Source organism: Macaca thibetana, chromosome X, assembly GCF_024542745.1.
Source record: "Macaca thibetana thibetana isolate TM-01 chromosome X, ASM2454274v1, whole genome shotgun sequence".
NCBI lineage: Eukaryota > Metazoa > Chordata > Mammalia > Primates > Cercopithecidae > Macaca > Macaca thibetana.
Window position 1 is genome coordinate 72,785,224 of NC_065598.1, and position 16,440 is coordinate 72,801,663.

Genomic DNA, 16,440 nt, shown 5'->3' on the forward strand with positions numbered 1-16,440 from the left:
CAGCTGCTGCAGGCCAGGCATCCCCTCACCTGGGAAGTGCAAGGGGGAAGGGAATCCCTTTTTCTAGCCAAGGGAACTGAGACACAAAACACCTGGAAAATCGGGTAACTCCCACCCCAATACAGTGCTTTACCAAGGGTCCTAGCAAACGGGCACACCAGGAGATTATATCCCACACCTGAACAGGAGGGTCCCACGCCCAGGGAGCCTCCCTCATTGCTAGCACAGCAGTCTGCGATCTAACTTCAAGGCAGCATCGAGGCTGGGGGAGGGGCGCCCACCAAATCTGAGGCTTAAGTAGGTAAACAAAGCTGCCAGGAAGCTCAAACAGGGTGGAGCCCACAGCAGCTCAAGGAGGCCTGCTTGTCTCTGTAGACTTCACCTCTGGGGACAGGACATAGCTAAACAAAAAGCAACAGAAACCTCAGCAGAGGTAAATGCCCCTGTCTGACAGCCTTGAAGAGAGAAGTGGATCTCCCAGCATGAAGGTTGAGATCTGAGAATGGACAGACTGCCTGCTCTAGAGGGTCCCTGACCCCTGAGTAGCCTAAATGGAAGACATCTACCACAGCATGCAGACCGACATCCCACACCTCACACAGCTGGGTACATCCTTGAGACGAAATTGACACTCTAACATCACAATTAAAAGAACTAGAGAAGCAAGAGCAAACACATTCAAAAGCTAGCAGAAGGCAAGAAATAATTAAGATCAGAGCAGAACTGAAGGAGATAGACACACAAAAAACCCTCTAAAAAATCAATGAATCCAGGAGTTGGTTTTTTGAAAAGATCAACAAAATTCACATAGACTAATAAAGAAGAAAAGAGAGAAGAATCAAATAGACGCAATAAAAAATGATAAAGGGGATATCACCACCGACCCCACAGAAATACAAACTACCATCAGAGAATACTATAAACACCTCTACGCAAATAAACTAGAAAATCTAGAAGAAATGGATAATTTCCTGGACACTTACACTCTCCCAAGACTAAACCAGGAAGAAGCTGAATCCCTGAATAGACCAATAGCAGGCTCTGAAATTGAGGCAATAATTAATAGCCTACCAACCAAAAAAAGTCCAGGACCAGATGTATTCACAGCTGAATTCTACCAGAGCTACAAGGAGGAGTTGGTACCATTCCTTCTGAAACTATTCCAATGAATCGAAAAGGAGGGAATCCTCCCTAACTCATTTTATGAGGCCAACATCATCCTGATACCAAAGCCTGGCAGAGACACAACAAAAAAAAGAGAATTTTAGACCAATATCCCTGATGAACATCGATGCCAAAATCCTCAATAAAATACTGGCAAACTGGATCCAGCAGCACATCAAAAAGCTTATCCACCATGATCAAGTGGGCTTCATCCCTGGGATGCAAGGCTGGTTCAACATACGCAAATCAATAAGCGTAATACAGCATATAAACAGAACCAAAGACAAGAACCACATGATTATCTCAATAGATGCAGAAAAGGCCTTTGACAAAATTCAACAGCCTTTCATGCTAAAAACGCTCAATAAATTCAGTACTGATGGAATGTATCTCAAAATAATAAGAGCTATTTATGACAAACCCACAGCCAATATCACACTGAATGGGCAAAAACTGGAAAAATTCCCTTTGAAAACTGGCACAAGACAGTGATGCCCTCTCTCACCACTCCTATTCAACATAGTGTTGGAAATTCTGGCTAGGGCAATCAGGCAAGAGAAAGAAATAAAGGGCATTCAGTTAGGAAAAGAAGAAGTGAAATTGTTCCTCTTTGCAGATGACATGATTGTATATTTAGAAAATCCCATCATCTCTGCCCAAAACCTCCTTAAGCTGATAAGAAACTTCAGCAAAGTCTCAGGATACAAAATTAATGTGCAAAAATCACAAGCATTCTTATACACCAGTAACAGACAAACAGAGAGCCGAATCATGAATGAACTTCCATTCACAATTGCTTCAAAGAGAATAAAATATCTAGGAATCCAACTTCCAAGGGATGTAAAGGACCTCTTCAAGGAGAACTACAAACCACTGCTCAGTGAAATAAAAGAGGACACAAACAAATGGAAGAACATACCATGCTCATGGGTAGGAAGAATCAACATTGTGAAAATGGCCATACTGCCCAAGGTAATTTATAGATTCAATGCCATCCCCATCAAGCTACCAATGAGTTTCTTCACAGAATTGGAAAAAATTGCTTTAAAGTTCATATGGAACCAAAAAAGAGCCCGCATTGCCAAGACAATCCTAAGCCAATAGAACAAAGCTGGAGGCATCACGCTACCTGACTTCAAACTATACTACAAGGCTACAGTAACCAAAACAGCATGGTACTGGTACCAAAACAGAGATATAGACCAATGGAACAGAACAGAGTCCTCAGAAATAATGCCACACATCTACAGCCATCTGATCTTTGACAAACCGCAGAAAAACAAGAAATGGGAAAGGATTCCCTATTTAATAAATGGTGCTGGGAAAATTGGCTAGCCATAAGTAGAAAGCTGAAACTGGATCCTTTCCTTACTCCTTATATGAAAATAAATTCAAGATGAATTAGAGACTTAAATGTTAGACCTAATACCATAAAAACCCTAGAAGAAAATCTAGATACTACCATTCAGGACATAGGCATGGGCAAGGACTTCATGTCTAAAACAGCAAAAGCAACGGCAACAAATGCCAAAATTGACAAATGGGATCTAATTAAACTATCTAATTAAACAACCTACAGAATGGGAGAAAATTTTTGCAATCTACTCATCAGATAAACAGCTGATATCCAGAAACTACAAAGAACTCAAACAAATTTACAAGAAAAAAACAAACAACCCCATCAAAAAGTGGGCAAAGGATATGAACAGACATTTCTCAAAAGAAGACATTCATACAGCCAACAGACTCATGAAAAAATGCTCATCATCACTGGCCATCAAAGAAATGCAAATCAAAACCACAATGAGATACCATCTCATGCCAGTTAGAATGGCAATCATTAAAAAGTCAGGAAACAACAGGTGCTGGAGAGGATGTGGAGAAATAGGAACACTTTTACACTGTTAGCGGGATTGTAAACTAGTTCAACCATTATGGAAAACAGTATGGCAATTCCTCAAGGATCTAGAATTAGAAATACCATATGACCCAGCCATCCCATTACTGGGTGTATACCCAAAGGATTATAAATCATGCTGCTATAAAGACACATGCACACATATGTTTATTGCGGCACTATTCACAATAGCAAAGACTTGGAATCAACCCAAATGTCCATCAGTGACAGACTGGATTAAGAAAATGTGGCACATATACACCATGGAATACTCTGCAGCCATTAAAAAGGATGAGTTCGTGTCCTTTGTAGGGACATGGATGCAGCTGGAAACCATCATTCTCAGCAAACTATCGCAAGAATAGAAAACCAAATACCCCAGGTTCTCACTCATAGCTGGGAAGTGAACAATGAGATCACTTGGACTCGGGAAGGAGAACATCACACACCAGGGCCTATCATGGGGAGGGAGGAGGGGGGAAGGATTGCATTGGGAGTTATACCTGATGTAAATGATAATTTGATGGGTGCTGATGAGTTGATGGGTGCAGCACACCACCATGGCACAAGTATACATATGTAAAAAACCTACACGTTATACTCATGTACCCTAGAACTTAAAGTATAATAAAAATAATAAAAAATAAAAAATAAAATATAATTGCTTAAGACAAAAAAAATCATAAATCAAATCATTGCAAGTCAGGCTCTATCTACATATTTTGGGAAAGTCTCTTCATTTCTTCCTATCACACTTGCCTGAAAAGTAGGCCTTCCTATCTTCCTTCCTATTATTCCTTCAAATAGGCTCACTGATTTCTTTGTGTTTTAGGTATATTGACCATTGATAAATAGATAAAAGAAACAAAAATAGCAAATATGGACATTAAGAAAAGTTTAAGATTCTGACAAAATTACAAATATGCAAGTTTAGTCCTCCTGAATGCTTTTCTATCAATGCCATTCAAAACTTCATCATACATTTATGTTTTTCCCTCAAACGTTCACCCCATCTCAAATACTCATTTTCTCTCTAGATTATATAGACTTTTTTTTTTTTTTCATGAAGATCCACCTTTCTGGACATTAAGTCTGAGGAGACAGTAAAGTATAATGATTTAAAAGACATGCTTACAGACTGATCTCAGTTCAAATTCCAGCTCGGTGATTTAATGTCTATGTGGATTTGTACAATACACTTCTCAATTTGTGTACCAGTAAAACACAGAGGGTAGACTATACTACTTTTACGTTTTTTCATATGTGTTAAATTTGGCAGTGTGAACTGGTACCATCAAGAAAGTCTGAAATGTCAGAAATAGTGAGTGAAAAAGTCCACAAAAGCATAAAAAAGTTTTGGAGAAAATAAAAAACTCTTCATTACATTACCCTTATCATCGGACCTCTACAACCTTCTTGATTTGCTTCTCCCATTATTTATTATTTTATTTATTTCAAATGTTGTATTTCTGAACAATATGTAATTATAAGAATGCTGAAGACAATCAATATGAAAACTGAGAGCTAGCACAGCCCTTATTGTGGAAGGAAAGAACAGTGTTGCCACAGATGAAGGCTGAAAAGAGTCTTCAAGTTTCAAAGTCTGGCTTCAGTTTCTCTAAGTTTATAAATTCTTTCTAGGCAAAGTTTTGAGTGAGTCCCAGGAAACAGGCTAATCGAAGCGAGGATATATGCCAGAGCAGTAATGTGGGTCTGGTACTGGACTTCTGACAAATGTGATGGAGGGGTGAGCTAATCTATATTTTTTCAGTCTAAAACCAACATGGTCAATCTACCTCTCTCAGGAGCGGATCAAAGCAAAACACTTTACTTGGGATGCATTAGTCAGATTAGGTCAGTGACTGCAATAAACAACATTTTGATAGTTTATCACAATAAAATTTTATTTTAAACACATCACAGTACAATGTGTGGAGGCAGGGTGAGCATTCTTTGTCACCATCCTTAGTTGATTCACAGAGCATAAAAGGGAAAATAGGAACTTCATTAACATATGATCTAGGAAAACCAAGTACCTCAGAAGAATCTGAGCCAGACCGACCAATGAAATTTGTCCTCAGATTATAAAAATAAATAATATCATCGCAGCAGGAATATTGTTAATGTCTGTTCTGAACTACACTGTGCCAGTCTAAATTGGTTGCCTTCAATACTCAGTGCAAAGCAAAGATCTCCCTTTACCATTATCGTGGGGATTCCTTTTGACTCTTTCATGTATTGGATTCTAGTTTCCTGTATCCTATGCCTTTCTATTTTATTGTTTACTACATAATTTTAGTACAGCACATCTTCCAGTTTCTACGTGAGTAATGGTACACAGTAGGTGAAGTTTTTGAAACTCCATATATTAGTTTGCTAGGACTGCCATAACAAAGTACCACAAACTGAGTGGTTTAAACAACATACATTTATTGTCTCACAGTTATAGAGGCTAGGAGTTCAAAATCAAGGAAGCCAAAATTGACAAATGGGATCTAATTAAACTAAAGAGCTTCTGCACAGCAAAAGAAACTACCATCAGAGTGAACAGGCAACCTACAGAATGGGAGAACATTTTTGCAATCTACTCATCTGACAAAGGGCTAATATCCAGAACCTACAAAGAACTCAAACAAATTTACAAGAAAAAAACAAACAACCCCATCAAAAAGTGGGCAAAGTATATGAACAGACATTTCTCAAAAGAAGACATTCATACAGCCAACAGACACATGAAAAAATGCTCATCATCACTGGCCATCAAAGAAAGGCAAATCAAAACCACAATGAGATACCATCTCACACCAGTTAGAATGGCAATCATTAAATGTCAGGAAACAACAGGTGCTGGAGAGGATGTGGAGAAATAGGAACACTTTTACATTGTTGGTGGGATTGTAAACTAGTTCAACCATTATGGAAAACAGTATGGCGATTCCTCAAGGATCTAGAACTAGATGTACCATATGACCCAGCCATCCCATTACTGGGTGTATACCCAAAGGATTATAAATCATGCTGCTATAAAGACACATGCACACGTATGTTTATTGCAGCACTATTCACAATAGCAAAGACTTGGAATCAACCCAAATGTCCATCAGTGACAGACTGGATTAAGAAAATGTGGCACATATACACCATGGAATACTCTGCAGCCATCAAAAAGGATGAGTTTGTGTCCTTTGTAGGGACATGGATGCAGCTGGAAACCATCATTCTTAGCAAACTATCACAAGAACCCAAAACCAAACACCACATGTTCTCACTCATAGGTGGGAACTGAACAAAGAGATCACTTGGACTCGGGAAGGGGGACATCACACACCGGGGCCTATCATGGGGAGGGGGAGGGGGGAGGGATTGCATTGGGAGTTATACCTAATGTAAATGACGAGTTGATGGGTGCTGACGAGTTGATGGGTGCAACACACCAACATGGCACAAGTATACATATGTAACAAACCTGCACGTTATGCACATGTACCCTATAACTTAAAGTATAATAATAAAAAATAAAAACAAAACAAAACAAAAACAAAAACAAAAAAAAATCAAGGTGTTGGCAGGTTTTTTCCTTCTGAGGGTTGTGATGGAGAAACCGTTTGATAGCTGGCTTCTATATGCTGATGGGTTGCTTAAAATCATTTGCATTCTTTGGCTTGTAGACACACCACTCCAATCTACTTTTATCTTTGCATGGCGGTCTCAATATATATGTGTCTATATAAATTTCCCCTTTTAATAAGAATACCAGTCGTATTAGATTAAGGGTCTACCCTACCTCAGTATGGCCTCATTTTAACTAACTACAGCTGCAACAACCCTACTTCCAAATAAGGTCATGTCCTAAGGTACTGGGATTTAGGACTTCAACAGGTGAATTTTAGGGAGACACAATTCAATGTATAACAATTCAGATGTATAAAAATATTTTCAATCTAACCTGAAATTTGACTGGTCATAAAATTCAATGTCAGAAATAAATTTTCTTCAAATTTGGAAAATATTGCCTCATTGTTGTCTGGCTTGCTTGCTCAATAAGCTTCTTGCTTATTGAGAAATCTAGTCATTCTAATTAGTGATTGTTTAGTATATGACCTGTTTATATCTTTCTGGAAGCTTTTATATATTTTCTTTGCTGTAAGCACTCAGAAGTCTTACGAGATTATTACTTGGTGTGGATCTATTTTTATCCATTTTCCTAGGCACTCTGTAGGCTTTCTAAGTCTAGAAACTTACACCTTTTAGTCCTGAGGTTTTTAAGTTTTTTGATGATTGAATCATTTTTCTGCTTTCATTTTCACAGTTTTTTTTCCCTCTTTAACTCCTATTATATGAATGTTATATCTTCTGAATTTTTCTTTAATTTTGCTCATCTTTTCTCTCCTGTATCCTATTTTCTGTTGTTTTGTTCCATTTCCTGGGAGATTTCTTCAACCATCTTCAAAAATTTGTATCAAATTTTAAAATTTTTACTTGTTTTTAATTTCCAAGAGCCTTTTTTGTTCTGTGAATATTCTGTTTGTATAACATCCTGTTCTTATCTGCTCATAGTTCTCCCTACATAATCTCTATTTGCTTTAAATTGTATTTTCCATTAGTCTTCTTGGTTGTCTTATACTTTTTAATTGACTGCTCTTACCTTCAAGCTAAGAATCTCTGAGTTTACATTAAGAATTTATTGACTGTGGACTTCATTTTAAGCTTACTGTTAGTATGATTATATCTTTCCTTTAAAGATGGTCAGATAGCCCCCACATTACATTTCCAGCTTCCCAGCTGAAAGGCAAAGACCTATCTGCTAGCTTTTTGGGAGCCCAGAAGAGGAAAAAGACTTGAAGGAGGTTGTCTCAGTTCACTACAACATTCCTGTCCTTAATGATGCCTGTTATCCTTCAGTCAAGTTACTTTTTGCTTTACCTTCTCCAGGAAATAAATGTTTAGATTTCTGCCAAGGAGGAAAAATAGGGTTGCCCAGCAACATGGATCTGTGGGTGCAGGAGGGAAGAATCTAGGATTCAAACCTGCTTGCTAAAAACACTTCAATCAATAATTTTTACTTCAACCACCTTTATGGTAGATATTAGGGCCATATAACAATAATCCAGTTTTTCTCATTCTAAGCGTATGGTAGGATTTCACTTTTGCATTCCCTTTGGATGTTAAGTACACCATGTGACTTGTTTTGACTATTAAATGTGAGCAGATGACATGTGAAATTTCTAGGCAGAAGGTTTAAAAGTGAGTATGTGATTTTCCATGTTATTTTTTCTCCACTATGGTAGTCATAGAAGCATGTTTTAATACGGATCCATCATAAGCCTGACTGTCTATGTTTTACATTAGATAACTAGTATGAGCAATACTTATATATATTGTTTTTGTTTTAAGCCTCGGATTCTGGGATTGTTTGTTACTACAGTATAACTGAGTCTATTGTAACTAACTCTCTTTAATTTTTACTTTTGATTTAACTATTGTCACGTCACCATTCCTGAGCTTTTTGAGGCTGATTAAGTATAAAATGTGTTCTCAGCTCTTCTCTATTTCTAATAGCCCTGTATTGTGTTTTCTTAGGCATATTTATTTGTTTGTTATGTATCCATCTGTACTCTGGCTGACAAAATTTAGTGACTTCTATCTCTATCTTTATTCCTCCCCTGCTTGTAGGTTTTTTCCTTCAAAAATATTACATTCCTCTAATATTATTGAGGTTCCAAGAGATAATGAAACTAGATGTGTGTGTGTTCAATCTTCTATCTTTACTCAGAAGTTTCACCTTACCCAACTTGCACACTCATTTCTCCCACACCCAACTCAAACTCCCCTTGTTCTATCGGAACTTGAAACACTAAGAATATGAAGAAAAATTGACAGACATGTTGCTTTTTGAACCCACACCCTTGCCTCCTTTGGACTTCTGCCATCTGCCACAATTTGAGCTGGAGAAAGCCACTCATGAGTGCCAAAGGCTACCACCCAAATCACTGTATACCTTTTGATTCAGACAAACAAACAAAATTGCACTCTTGTGAGTTAATATAATTACACCAACAATAATAATCCTGTATTTTTCTATGTTACTTTACAACTTACCAAACAGCTTTTTATTCATTATCATATTTGAAACTCAACAACTTTGTGATATTCTGATTCAAATATTAAATTTATACTTGAGGAGGGAGATAAGAATGAACAAACTGAAAAAGAGATTTACTTTTTGTGTTGTGGAAAATAGTGACAAAAATGCCAGGGTCTTCAAGATAACAATCAGATATTTGTTTAGTAGGCAGTGGCCAGGATCAGCCTTATAAATGATGGTATATAAATTTGTTTTGTTTGCTTATTCTCAAGAAAGATATAGTCTAGTAAGGGTCTGTGTTTAGCATGAAGGATCTTAGGCTTGAATGCACTTACCATACTCTAGTATCATTGAAATCCCCTCCCTAAAATACTTACCTTAGCTCTTGGGCCTGGCATCGGCCTACAAAAATAGAGCCAATCAAGTACTATGTGTCCTGTAGAGTTTTTGATTTCCTAGTGGCCGCATTTCTGGCACAAGCTTATGTTTTCCCTTAGATTCCTTAGGCCTTTTGTTAATACACATCGAGATTCTCCCAAGTTTTGGCTCCTCAGGAAGTCGGGCAGTAGTTTTTAAGATATGGAAAAGGTATGAGGTCAGGAGAAATATTTGGCAGCTTTGGGGATCTGTGTTTCCACTACTAAGGTATAACCTGAAAGACAAGAGTTGTAGAAAAGGCAGCTGAGGCTAACCTCTCTGAGGCCCTAAGGAGCTCTTGCCTGGGCTTCAGAAAATCTGAGTCCTAGACTATGCTCAACTACTAACACCCTGTGTGACCTTGGGCGCACAACTTCTCCTCCCTGAGCCTCTTGGTTCTAAAAGCCCTTCCAGTTCAATTATTCTGTAATTCATGAAAGCATAATAGTACTGGAAATTGTCTTGCTCAGGTTGATAATGGTTTGAGCAAATAAATGAATAGGCTGAGTAAAGTGCTACCTTCACAGTGGACATAAAATGCTTTCCAAATTAAATGCATATCTCCTAAAGCAATTCTTAATTAGCAGAGCTGATGTGAGTGAGTCTTGTGGTGAGGCTGCACAGACAGGAATTCAGAATCTAGGGAGAAGGTGATAATAGGCCCAATCTGCTTCTTACCTGTCATAGCAAAGAAGGAGTGTGGTTCTAGAAGCCAGGCATCACATTTTAAGGGAAGAAAAAGGGTTTAGAGAGGTTTCAGGGCTTTGACCAGGATGATGGGAGTACTCTGAATTATGCCACATAAGGAAGAGCAGAGAGACATCGGGGTGAGTAGTCAGAAGACCTCCAGAAAAGTCTTGGCCCCTGTTCTTAGCATCTCAAGGGTTCTTGTGGGAAATAGGAGTGACTTAAAATCTGAATAAAAAGGTATACTGTGGTTGGTAGGTAGATGTAACACAGGGACATATTTCAAGTTAATAGAAAGATACTACTAAGTATTAGAAGCATAGGATGTCTCAAGAAGTCGTGAGTTTTTGTTGAAAGTTTATGTGGAAAGGCCAAAATGCCATCTTATAGAAATAATATCGATAGGGTCAGTGATCAGGTGAAGAGTTGGATTAAATTCTTTAAGTTCCTCCCAAATTCTGAGGGTAAATAATTCCACGTTAGTGGTCAAGCTAGTGGCAAGGAGATTCTAAACACAAGGTCTGAAATTCCAAGCAGGGGAACACTTATATTCCACCAATTATAAGATTGGTTCCTCACTGCACTGTCCACTGAATTAACATCTGATTGTTATCTTGAAGACCCAAGTACTTTTGTCATTGTTTCCAACAACTCAAAATGTACATCTTTTTTCAGTTTGTACATTCTTATACTTATTGCTTCCTCAAGTGTAAATTGAGTATTTAAATCAGAATATCACAAAGTTGTTGAGTTTTACATAAGATAGTGAAAAAAAGCTGTTTGGTAAGTTGTAAAGTGCCACAGAAAAATACAGCATTGGCCAGGCGCAGTGGCTCATGCCTGTAATCCCAGTACTTTGGGAGGCAGAGGTGGGCGGATCACGAGGTCAGAAGATTGAAACCAGTCTGACCAATATAGTGAAACCCTGTCTCTACTAAAAACACAAAAAATTAGCTGGGTGTAGTGGTGTGTGCCTGTAATCCCAGCCTCTGGGGAGGCTGAAGCAGAAGAATCGCATGAACCCAGGAGGCAGAGGTTCCAGTGAGCCAAGATCATGCCACTACACTCCAGCCTGGGTGACAGTGCGAGACTCCATCTCAGAAAAATTAAATACAGGATTATTGTTGTTGGTATTAATATATTCACTGGTCTGAGTACAATTTTGTTTGGTTGATTTTAGCTTTTGCTATTATTTCTTATTCATACATAATAGATGTACATATTTTTGGGTAAAGGTGACAATATATTAATATGATATCAAATCACAGTAACTGGGATATCCACTGATATAGTTTGGCTGTGTCCTCACCGAAATCTCATCTTGAATTCCCACGTGTTGTGGAAGGGACCCGGTGGGAGGTAATCAAATCAGGGTTGTGGGTCTTTCCCATGCTGTTCTCATGATAGTGAAGAAGTCTCATGAGATCTGATGGTTTCATAAAGAGAAGTTCTTTTGTGCAAGTTCTCTTCTCTTCTCTGCCTCCATGTAATATGTGTCTTCCACCTTCTGCCACAATTGTGAGGCCTCCCCAGCCATGTGGAACTGTGAGTCCACTAAATCTCCTTCTTTTGTAAATTTCCCATTCTCAGGTATGTCTTTATCAGTAGTGTGAAAACTGACTAATACATTCCTCAGCTTGAACATCTCTTTTCCTTATATTAGAGGCATTTAGATGATTCCCTTCTAGCCATTTTGAAATGTACAGCAGATCAGTGTTAACTAAAGTCCTCCTACTAATCAATCAAATGCTAAGTTTTATTTCTTCTATCTAACTGTATGTCTTGGGACAATTTGAGCTCTTATAGAGTTTAAATAAGGACAAATTCCCCAAGGTAGAAAAAAGCAGATGGTTTCCTAAGTGATTCTCTCTAGGGTTACTGGCTAATGATTTCCTTTATAATTTACTTTTCCCAGTGGAGCCATGTGATGAGAAGCTGGAGAGAGATGGCTGGAGGCTATAGATAGTTGAGGGTAGAAGGGTTTAGAGTAGAAATCTAACAGCCATAAAAGATATTGGGAGAGGAGGACTGAGTACAGCAGAACCAAGAATCAAACATATAAAAGCCAAGGTAAGACAGTGAGTGTCTTATGCAGATGTTTACAGTATTTTTCTTAACAAAAACTTGTAGAAATGAAGTCTTTGCCCAAGCCTATGTCCTGAATGGCATGTCTAAAACACCAAAAGCAATGGCAGAAAAAGCCAAAATTGACAAATGGGATCTAATTAAACTAAAGAGCTTCTGCACAGCAAAAGAAACTACCATCAGAGTGAACAGGCAACCTACAGAATGGGAGAACATTTTTGCAATCTACTCATCTGACAAAGGGCTAATATCCAGAACCTACAAAGAACTCAAACAAATTTACAAGAAAAAAACAAACAACCCCATCAAAAAGTGGGCAAAGGATATGAACAGACATTTCTCAAAAGAAGACATTCATACAGCCAACAGACACATGAAAAAATGCTCATCATCACTGGCCATCAGAGAAATGCAAATCAAAACCACAATGAGATACCATCTCACACCAGTTAGAATGGCAATCATTAAAAAGTCAGGAAACAACAGGTGCTGGAGAGGATATGGAGAAATAGGAACACTTTTACACTGTTGGTGGGATTGTAAACTAGTTCAACCATTATGGAAAACAGTATGGCGATTTCTCAAGGATCTAGAACTAGATGTACCATATGACCCAGCCATCCCATTACTGGGTATATACCCAAAGGATTATAAATCATGCTGCTATAAGGACACATGCACACGTATGTTCATTGTGGCACTATTCACAATAGCAAAGACTTGGAATCAACCCCAATGTCCATCAGTGACAGACTGGATTAAGAAAATGTGGCACATATACACCATGGAATACTATGCAGCCATAAAAAAGGATGAGTTTGTGTCCTTTGTAGGGACATGGATGCAGCTGGAAACCATCATTCTTAGCAAACTATCACAAGAAAAGAAAACCAAACACTGCATGTTCTCACTCATAGGTGGGAACTGAACAATGAGATCACTTGGACTTGGGAAGGTGGCCTATCATGGAGAGGGGGGAGGGGGGAGGGATTGTATTGGGAGTTATACCTGATGTAAATGACGAGTTGATGGGTGCTGACGAGTTGATGGGTGCAGCACAGCAACATGGCACAAGTATACATATGTAACAAACCTGCACGTTATGCACATGTACCCTAGAACTTAAAGTATAATAATAATAATTAATTAATTAAAAAAAACTTGTAGAAATTAGTTGTTCTTTTGTACAAAAGTATTTAGGTGTGCCTACCTCAAGACAGAGAGCGCTGTTCAAAGCCTGGGGTCTCTGATGGAATACAAATGTCTCTACTTTGGCACATATATGATGGGTGTGGAGTTTTGTATCTGCAAATGGGTTGTCTAAAGAACCAGTATGATGGAAAAAGGAAATTGGATTCCTGGAATAAACTCAGGGGCTGGCAAGAACAGATAATATTACTCCTTACATTCCCAACTGTTTCTAGGAAACAAGACTTGTTTACCTCTTGAAGAACAGAAGAAAAAAATGACATATCTTTTGCTGGGCAGGATTAAAAAGATGTTTCTGTTGATCATCTCTTGATTTGGGCCTGTTTATTTATTAACTGTTTGCTGAAGTCAAGTTCCAGGTCACAGGGCTTTTGTAATGGGAGAAGGTATCATGAGTGAACAGTGGATATTAGCAACACTGTGCCTAGTGACACGTTGGTTAAACTCCTTCTCTGTTACTATTCTTTCTTCTTCTACTTTTTGCCTTCTGTTTCACTCTACTCTTTTCTCATTTCTTCTCCTCTTCATTTTGCTTATCTTTTCTTTCTTATTTTTTCTTTCCTGGTTCTTGTTTATTATTCCTGTCTTGCATTCCTTCTTCTATCTCTCCTCCCTATGCATTTCTTTTGCTTCTTTTTATCCCCAGCTGAGTCAGACTCCAGGAAGATGTGCATCCACAAGACTTTTCCATTCCCAACTTAGAAAAAAAAGACAGGGATGGCTGGAGCAAGATGGCCGTATAGAAACAGCTCCAGTCTCCAACTCCCAGTGCGAGCGACACAGAAGACGAGTGATTTCTGCATTTTCAACTGAGGTACTGGGTTCATCTAACTAGGGAGTGCTGGACGATTGGTGCTGGTCAGCTGCTGCAGCCCGACCAGTGAGAGCTGAAGCAGGGCGAGGCATCGCCTCACCTGGGAAGCACAAGGGGAAAGCGAATCCCTTTTCCTAGCCAGGGGAACTGAGACACACAACACCTGGAAAATCGGGTAACTCCCACCCCAATACTGCGCTTTAAGCAAACATGCACACCAGGAGATTCTATCCCACACCTGGCCGGGAAGGTCGCACGCCCACGGAGCCTCCCTCATTGCTAGCACAGCAGTCTGCCATCTAACCACAAGGCAGCAGTGAGGCTGGGGGAGGGGCGCTCGCCATTGCTGAGGCTTAAGTAGGTAAACAAAGTCGCTGGGAAGCTCGAACTGGGTGGAGCTCACAGCAGCTCAAGGAAACCTGCCTGTCTCTGTAGACTCCACCTCTGGGGACAAGGCACAGATAACAACAAAAGCAGCAGAAACCTCTGCAGATGCAAACGACTCTGTCTGACAGCTTTGAAGAGAGCAGTGGGTCTCCCAACACGGAGGTTGAGATCTGAGAAGGGACAGACTGCCTGCTCAAGTGGGTCCCTGACCCCTGAGTAGCCTAACTGGGAGACATCCCCCACTAGGGGCAGTCTGACACCCCACACCTCACAGGGTAGAGTACACCCCTAAGACGAAGCCTCCAAAGCAAGAATCAGAAAGGTACACTCGCTGTTCAGCAATATTCTATCTTCTACACCTCTGCTGCTGACACCCAGGCAAACAGGGTCTGGAGTGGACCTCAAGCGATCTCCAACAGACCTACAGCTGAGGGTCCTGACTGTTAGAAGGAAAACTATCAAACAGGAAGGACACCTACACCAAAACCCCATCAGTACGTCACCATCATCAAAGACCAGAGGCAGATAAAACCACAATGATGGGGAAAAAGCAGGGCAGAAAACCTGGAAATTCAAAAAATAAGAGCGCATCTCCCCTGGCAAAGGAGCGCAGCTCATCGCTAGCAATGGATCAAAGATTGACAGAGAATGACTTTGACGAGATGAGAGAAGAAGGCTTCAGTCCATCAAACTTCTCAGAGCTAAAGGAGGAATTACATACCCAGTGCAAAGAAACTAAAAATCTTGAACAATAAGTGGAAGAATTGATGGCTAGAGTAATTAATGCAGAGAAGGTCATAAACGAAATGAAAGAGATGAAAACCATGACACGAGAAATACGTGACTAATGCACAAGCTTCAGTAACAGACTCAATCAACTGGAAGAAAGAGTATCAGCGATTGAGGATCAAATGAACGAAATGAAGCGAGAAGAGAAACCAAAAGAAAAAAGAAAAAGAAATGAACAAAGCCTGCAAGAGTATGGGATTATGTAAAAAGACCAAATCTATGTCTGATTGGGGTGCCTGAAAGTGAGGGGGAAAATGGAACCAAGTTGGAAAACACTCTTCAGGATATCATCCAGGAGAACTTCCCCAACCTAGTAGGGCAGGCCAACATTCAAATCCAGGAAATACAGAGAACGCCACAAAGATACTCCTCGAGAAGAGCAACTCCAAGACACATAATTGCCAGATTCACCAAAGTTGAAATGAAGGAAAAAATTTTAAGGGCAGCCAGAAAGAAAGGTCGGGTTACCCACAAAGGGAAGCCCATCAGACTGACATCAGACCTCTCGGCAGAAACTCTGCAAGCCAGAAGAGATTGGGGGCCAATATTCAACATTCTTAAAGAAAAGAATTTTAAACCCAGAATTTCATATCCAGCCAAACTAAGTTTCATAAGTGAAGGAGAAATAAAATCCTTTACAGATAAGCAAATGCCTAGAGACTTTGTCACCACTAGGCCTGCCTTACAAGAGACCCTGAAGGAAGTACTAAACATGGAAAGGAACAACCGGTACCAGCCATTGCAAAAAACTGAACAATGAGATCAGTTGGACTCGGGAAGGGGGACATTCCCCCATGATAGGAAGGGGGGCTATCATGGGGAGGGGGTAGGGGGGAGGGATTGCATTGGGAGTTATACCTGATGTAAATGACGAGTTGATGGGTGCTGATGAGTTGATGAGTGCAG

At 39.5% G+C, this 16,440-nt stretch overlaps 1 protein-coding gene across 3 annotated transcripts in view; it reads left to right on the top strand.

The window, feature by feature from the left end:
- Nucleotides 1-16,440, top strand: part of LOC126946324 (cytochrome c oxidase subunit 7B, mitochondrial) — a 1,159,743-nt gene that overhangs the window by 75,119 nt on the left and 1,068,184 nt on the right. Inside the window, exon 1 of one of the 3 annotated variants that reach the window (XM_050776467.1) lies at nucleotides 13,310-13,313. The exons of the other annotated variants lie outside the window; for them this stretch is intronic. The gene's annotated coding sequence lies outside the window, so the exon portion shown is untranslated. Of the gene's footprint in view, nucleotides 1-13,309; nucleotides 13,314-16,440 lie in introns of those variants that run through there. 3 annotated transcript variants of the gene reach the window in all.